This window comes from Sardina pilchardus, chromosome 21 (assembly GCF_963854185.1).
Source record: "Sardina pilchardus chromosome 21, fSarPil1.1, whole genome shotgun sequence".
In the NCBI taxonomy this organism is placed as follows: domain Eukaryota; kingdom Metazoa; phylum Chordata; class Actinopteri; order Clupeiformes; family Clupeidae; genus Sardina; species Sardina pilchardus.
In genome coordinates, this window is record NC_085014.1 from 27,658,417 (window position 1) to 27,665,153 (window position 6,737).

Consider the following 6,737-nt stretch of genomic DNA (forward strand, 5'->3'; position numbering starts at 1 on the left):
TATGCTAGAGTGTAAATAACCACTATCCTCGGATGGTTAAACAGAGATGTAGGATACCACTTTAAATTTTCTCTACAGCCGAGACGACAGGTTCCTTGTCACGGCGCCATTCTAATTTTCGCCGTGACCTTGTGAACCTGAGCAGACGAGCGACCTGGAAAATGATGTGAAATTAGATTTGTTTTGATAAATGGGAAAGTTGGGTTATTTCGTCTGGGACATAGACAGGAAGTGACATCAACGGGTCAAAACTAAAAATATGTCGCAGGACAGACTGTCTGAGATGTCCAGAACCTGGCTCGGGAGGGATGCCTGAGCACAGGTTGTCTGTGTCTTCGCCTGACGGATGCCGGTGAGACATCTCTCGGACTGGGAGCACGCACTGGCGAGCTTGAGTGAGTCGCGTGCTGACTGCGCGCTTCTAGAGCATGACTTTCATCCACATCAAGTTCAGCTGCGACGCCACACTTTCCCCTTGTTACTGCTCTCTTACGTAGCAGACTCAGACGGAATGCCCGACAGACGAGTTACATTGAGTCTATCGCACTGCCCTGAGGCTTTTAGTTGGTCTACATTTCTGTGTCGGACTAAAAGAAAGCTTGTTTGGAGATCGGAAACTAACAGTTATGGTTTCGACTCGCATTGTTTTCGCAGGTGCATTCTCTTTGAAGCGGCTAAAAACGACACCGTGATCAGAGACTGTAGAGCCCGATGTTTTTCTAATGACTTGCGCGAATTTTGTTGTAAAATGCTTAAGGTTCCGATAATATTGTTGTTCTAAATCCTGTTTCACGGGTTTATGTACCTACTAACAGTTGCCTGTGTGTTATTCAAGTGCCTGACTGCAGTGTCTCAGTAGTGGACGCACCGCCGTCTGCGCGGGACAGACAGAGGGATGGGGAAGTCTGGGATGCTGCGTGAGGATGGCTTTTAAATCAGTTGGTCACGTGCTTTTTGTTGTTGCTCGCTTCCATATTAGCGGATTACAGTAAGGGGGACTACCCGTTGTTTCGTAACAGCAATTTGACGTTTCCCCTACGATAATAAATTATGAATATATTTCTCACTTGTATTTTAGCTTCCTATGCGTGTAACTTTGCGGCACGCATATTGAAGTGTTTTCAGACAAAACACATTTCATAATTACAATGCACTCTATTGGTCAGTTGCTATATATACACTGCTATTGGTTACAACTTTATAGTTTGTCATTAGTCAAACTTTCAATTAAACGAGAAATGTTACCTTATAGAATATTTATATCCTGTTAAAAAGTAAGTGCCCCCCTAACGTGCTTTGGAGGAAGATGCAAACATTCCCTACATTCCCCAATGCATTCGTTTCCCATGTATGCATGCTCCCTGAACTTGTGTGTAAGTTGCATGTATAGGCTGCGGTAGCCTCCTGTGGCGGCCTCTGCCCTCCATTACAAGCATGTGTGTGTGTGTGTGTGTGTGTGTAAAACCCCAGTCTGCGTTGCCTGCATGTCTGGAGTGATGACTCCATTATTCATGCTTGCGTGTAGACGGGGCCGTTAATCTCCCTGTCTCACTCTCGCTGGCACACACTCCCTCTCCTGCCACGCTGCAGTGCCTTCATCAGCTGAGCACCTCTGAGCTGCCTGGCTGGCTGTGCAGTGCAGTGCTGTGCTGTGCTGTGCTGTGCGTGGCCCAGGCGCCTAGGTCAGGGCGAGCAGAGCAGCACCAGCACGAGAGGGAGAGTGGCGAGGGGAAGCCCCCCGCGGTAGGGGCCGCTGTGCAGGCCCTTTGCCTCTTGGGGCCGGGGGTAATTAGGGAGTGCAGGGGCAAGCGGCGCGGCTGTATATTCAGCGCGCTGAAAGGACCAGGGCGGGGGGTCTATTGACGGCTGACAGGTGCAGTGGCGGAAGGCGTCAGGAGTTTAGGGCATGGAAACCAGAGCTGGAGACCAGTGGCACAGTCTCCGGGACCCCTCGAGGTCAGCCCCTCTGCTCCCGCCCCAACCTCCCCTTGTTATGGGGGTCAAAAACTAACCCAGGTTCAAGCCCCTTTCCTCCCCTTCCCTTGCCTGTACACAAGGCCACAGTATGTTTATGTAGATTAGAAGCTGAAGGACTTGTGTAGGGATTGCTACTGCCACCGAAGGCTTATTAGGTCTGAGATTATGTTGCATTTAATGAGCAGTCTGTTTACTCATGGCGGATGAACAAGTCGTTTATTTTGTTGACATACTTTCACCTTTGCCATGTTTGTAATGGCAAATCTTTGTTTGTCTTTGGTTGCGTAAAGTTATATAGCCTACCTCTAACATAATTATTTTAGAATGTGCTGTGGTACGTGAGTTGTGTGTGTGTGTGTGTGTGTGTGTACATTATTCTTCTCCGGCTGTTCTGCTTAAATAGCCAAATCCTGGTTACGGCCATTACAAATCCTGCTGTCTTGGTGTGAGAGCCAGACAGAAGGCCTTCGCTGAAATTTGGTTTCGTTTAGCATTCCTCTGGGGTTTATGGGCAGGTGTTTAAAATTACTGGCAGGATATTTATTGGAAACTTTTGAAGGCTAACTTTTTTTGCTTACCTCTCAATTAGATACACACAGTCACAGTCTCTGTCTCTCACACATGTATATTTTTTTACACACTTTTTTATGTACAGTATATATATATATATATATATATATATATTATAACAGTGATACAAGAAGTCTTTTGAACTCTCTCACTCTCCATTTTCTAACACATACACTCTCACTCTCTATGTTCATGCCTCTCTTCCTAGCTGTTCCTGTCACATCAACAAAACACACACACACACACACACATGCATGCACTTCCCAGCAACTGAGCAAGCACATAAAATGCTCGGGACAGGCTACCTACCTAGTTCCCCCTCCCCCAGAACCCCCCTCCTCCCCACCCCCCACCCCCATTAACTCAGGTCACTGTGAGCAGTGGATGCAGGAGCTGAGGGGAATTTTCTGACCTGTAATTACTGGGGCTTAGCTGGAGCAATGGTGGCTCGTGCTCAAATCAAGGTGCAGCGCAGGATGGAGTCTCCTGAACCCCCCCCCCCCCCCCCCATCCTTCGCATCTGGCCCCCACAGCACCCTGATTGCTGGCGGAGGGGTGCTGGATGTCAAGAGGCAAGCCTGTGAAAATACAAAATCCCAGATAAAGCACCAAGCTCCTAAAGAGCCATGAAGCTCCGTAATGAGGAAACTGATGGGGTTTAGGTGTGCTGAGCACGCAGTATCTCTCTCTCTCTCCCTCTTTCTCTCGCTCTCTCTCTCCCTCTCTCCCTCTCTCTCATTCCTGTATGTGTATATGTGTGTGTATGTGTGTGTCTGTGTGTGTGTGTGTGTGTGTGTGTGTGTGTGTGTGTATGATTGAGAGAGTGTGGCTGTGACTGTTGTCCTCCCTAATCCTGGATTTGGAGGGGCCCTCAAATTCTAACAAGGTTAAATCAGTAGTCAGGTTGGCTCAGCTTTAGAAGCACGACTTGCACAAAAAAAAAGAAATGAGACAACCCAAATTAGACAGCCCGCCATACCTCTCCTGTCAAGACTATACCATAATATCTCCAGCAGTCTGGAGAGCACTTCCAGTTTACCATGCACCTCCCCAGACTTCCTCCCAGTGATCTCCTCACAACCACAATCGCGCCTATTTCTCATTTAGACTCATCATAAAGTACATAGTTGCCCTAATCGCCATTGTGTTTGGAGAGGGCTAATAAGTCCAAAATGGCCCCAGGAAAAGCCAAATAATGGCAAAACATTAATGGAGGACAGCCCTCTTCGAATGATTCCCGGGCTGCTGTGGCAGTTAAACGCATTCCGAGTTTTGTGGAGGCCATTATTCCTGCTCCTTAATCACCACCTTGGCTTTTATAACCCCCCGTCCGCCCCCGCCCCCGCCCCCCCTTCCCCTCCTGCCCCCTGAGCCTCAGTGTGTGGCGCGGGGGGAGCCACATGTGGGCACAGGCCAGGAAACACGCGGCAGACAGGAAAATGTCTTCCCTCCCCGAAACACGGAATGGCGCTCACCGCAACGCCAGAGACCAGAGCCAGCGGGGCCAACCTGGTTCTCAGGCAGTCGGCCGGGCGGGCGGGCGGGCGGGTGGGAGGGCGGGCGGGCGTCCCTCTCGAGCGCCCAGGAGATGATGATGATGATGATGATGATGATGATGGTGATGCTGCTGGAAGGTGGATGCGGGATGGAACAGGGGCTGATGGAAAGTTCCTGTCACATGCTCTGAAGTGCTTCTCCGTGGGCGAGGGAAAACCTCAAGACAATGATTATGTGAAATCACAGCTGGCGCACTGGCTACGGGGCAAAGTTTGTTTTTTCCCCCGTTCTCAGAAATGAGTCAGGAACATCTGTTATTGTTACTGTAGTTTGATATCACCTATGATTCCATGTGCTGGCAATTACTGCTAAGCAGGGCTTAGTCGTCTGCCGCATCAGCACAATGATGGATCGCTGGCTTGTTTGCAGTTCATCGTTCATCGTACACAGACATATCAGTGGAAAGCCCGGCGCTGCTCAGCTCTCCTTCTGGCCGTGGAAGGTGAAGTGTTTCCCAGGGCAGGTGCAACCCTGCGTAGAGTCAGCAGCTCCACGTGTGAGCCGGGGAGGGAGGGAGGCAGCGCTGGCACGGCCCATCCATCAGCCCCCATCGCCCTGGCCAAGCCCTCCTCCCTGGACCCCCCCCTGCCTGGGTGGCTGCCGGTGATGGAGAGCGGTCATTAAGGCAGCGGTGCTGCGCGGCCCAGGGTCCTCGGCGCTCCTCCAGCCAGCTCTTGGCTCCTCCGCAGCAGCCGTTAGTCAGTCAGTTAGCTGCAGCCGCCGGGGGAGAGCGCTGGGCTCAGTGGTGGAGGCGGCCCGGGTCCCGACAGCTGCACTCGGCCGACTAAACAAACCCTGGGCCAGGGGAGAGAGAGAGAGAGAGGGAGAGAGAGAGAGAGAGAGAGAGAGAGAGAGAGAGTGAGAGAGTGCTGGCTGGCTGGCTGGGGGCGGCACGCGTGGAGGGCTTCCCCCCAACGCCTGGTGCCGTAATTCATGTGCGGCAGCCATGCGAAGAGTGTTTAGGGGGGGGGCGGCTGGAGGAAGGAGAAGGCGGGTGTTGGGGTGAGGGAAACCGGGGGGCCTTCTCCCTGCCTGCCTGTTTACCCAAGGCCTGATGGCCCCCCGCCGAGAGCAACAGCAATTATCACCTTGGAGGAATGTGGGAGCCTTGTGTTAAATTCCCTTTGACCCCCCTGGTGGAGGAGGTCAGGAGGTGGTGCTCTCCCCAGGGGGTAGCATGCAACCAGGAGGGGGGCAGCAGTAGGGGCTGCATGGATGGGTGCGTGGAGAAGGGAGAGGGGAGAGGGGGGATGTGGGGAACAATTATTCCCATCGTCAGGGGGACACGATGGCGTAGCTCTTCAGTCCCGCGCCGTTAGTCATGGAGCAGCTCCGGCTCCCTGGCCTGACCTCAGTTGGCTTTTACGGTGCATCCTCTGATCCAGGCCTGCCATTCATGCTCTCAGAGAAAAGAGATAGTGAAAGGAGGTATAGAACACATGCAAAATACACCTCCACACATGTTCTCTCACACTTGGTCCTTTTCTCAACACATACCCTAAGCTTACTTCCCCCCAGGTTTATTTTGGCCCATTAACAGTTTGTAGCAGTTTTTCTTTGCCCGTTTAATGTAATGTACATAAACATTTATTGACTACTATTTTTGCTGATTTCTTTTTATCGTATTCACTTTGCCCAATTCGAGCTGGCACGCCCTGAAGGCCTGAGGTTGTTGGTGTTTCTGTGTTGTTTGTGTCAAGCTGTTTTTAGTGCTCGTGTGTAAATCACAGCCTGACAAGTGGAGAGTATATGGCACCATAAAGACTGCTGGAGGCCTGTGATTGGTCAGAAAGCACTGTCTCAGATTCTGAGCATGCTCAGTGGAGGTGTGAACCTAATACTTGTTGTTGTCCTGTTCTTGGGAACCATGATGACAGGTCAGCTGTTTTGGGGTCGGGCTGAAGTTGGGGGGGGGGGGGGGGGGGGTAATTACTCCAACTTCTAGCCATCAGCTGACGTCTTTCCACCTTTGTGAATTATTACAAAAGTTGGCAAGTGTGTGATTATGCGTTAGCCTTTGGCATGGATTGGCAGTGAAGTGGAATACAGTGGAATTAGGTGATGCTGAAACTGAAGCTTCCCTTAAGAAATATGAGCTCGAAAAACAGGTGTTGATTTCTGAATTGCCATATTATTCAAAAATCCACAGAGACATTAAAACATGTGCTTTACTCATTCTACTTGAACAAACACACAAACACACACACACAGTTTACCTATCAGGATGGATGTTGTTGAGGAACAGAATTGAATATAACCTTAAAAATAGCAATCCATCTAAGAACCCCTCATTAATGGGTTGTTATTTTGTCTATTTTTCCAACAGATATTTCACAATGAGAACAATGGCACCTGGATGGTTCAGTGGCTTCTAAAAAGGTAAGGGACATAATTGTCTTCCACAATTGGCCCTGTGTCTGTTCAGCTGTCTGTGTGCACTGCTGAATCATTGTTCAGTTGTTGTGGGGTGCTGGTGCCGGGGTCTTCATTTCTGCCCTGTCCATCTGCTCGCTTAGTTTGTTTGTTTGTGTCTTCGCCTCGGTGCAGACAACCGTGTTGTGACCTGTGTTTCCTGGCAAGCCAAAGAAATTCTATCAACTGGGCTCAAATTGAGTGTCTGGCCACTGGCCTGC

General features: G+C 50.5%; 1 long non-coding RNA gene across 1 annotated transcript in view; it reads left to right on the plus strand.

The window, feature by feature from the left end:
* Nucleotides 1-243: 243 nt before the first annotated feature.
* LOC134069107 (uncharacterized) overlaps nt 244-6,737 on the plus strand; it is a 55,718-nt gene continuing 49,224 nt past the window's right edge. The window contains exons 1-2 of the long non-coding RNA XR_009936771.1: nt 244-395; nt 6,431-6,483. This is a non-coding gene — a long non-coding RNA (uncharacterized LOC134069107). The remainder of the gene's footprint in view (nt 396-6,430; nt 6,484-6,737) is intronic.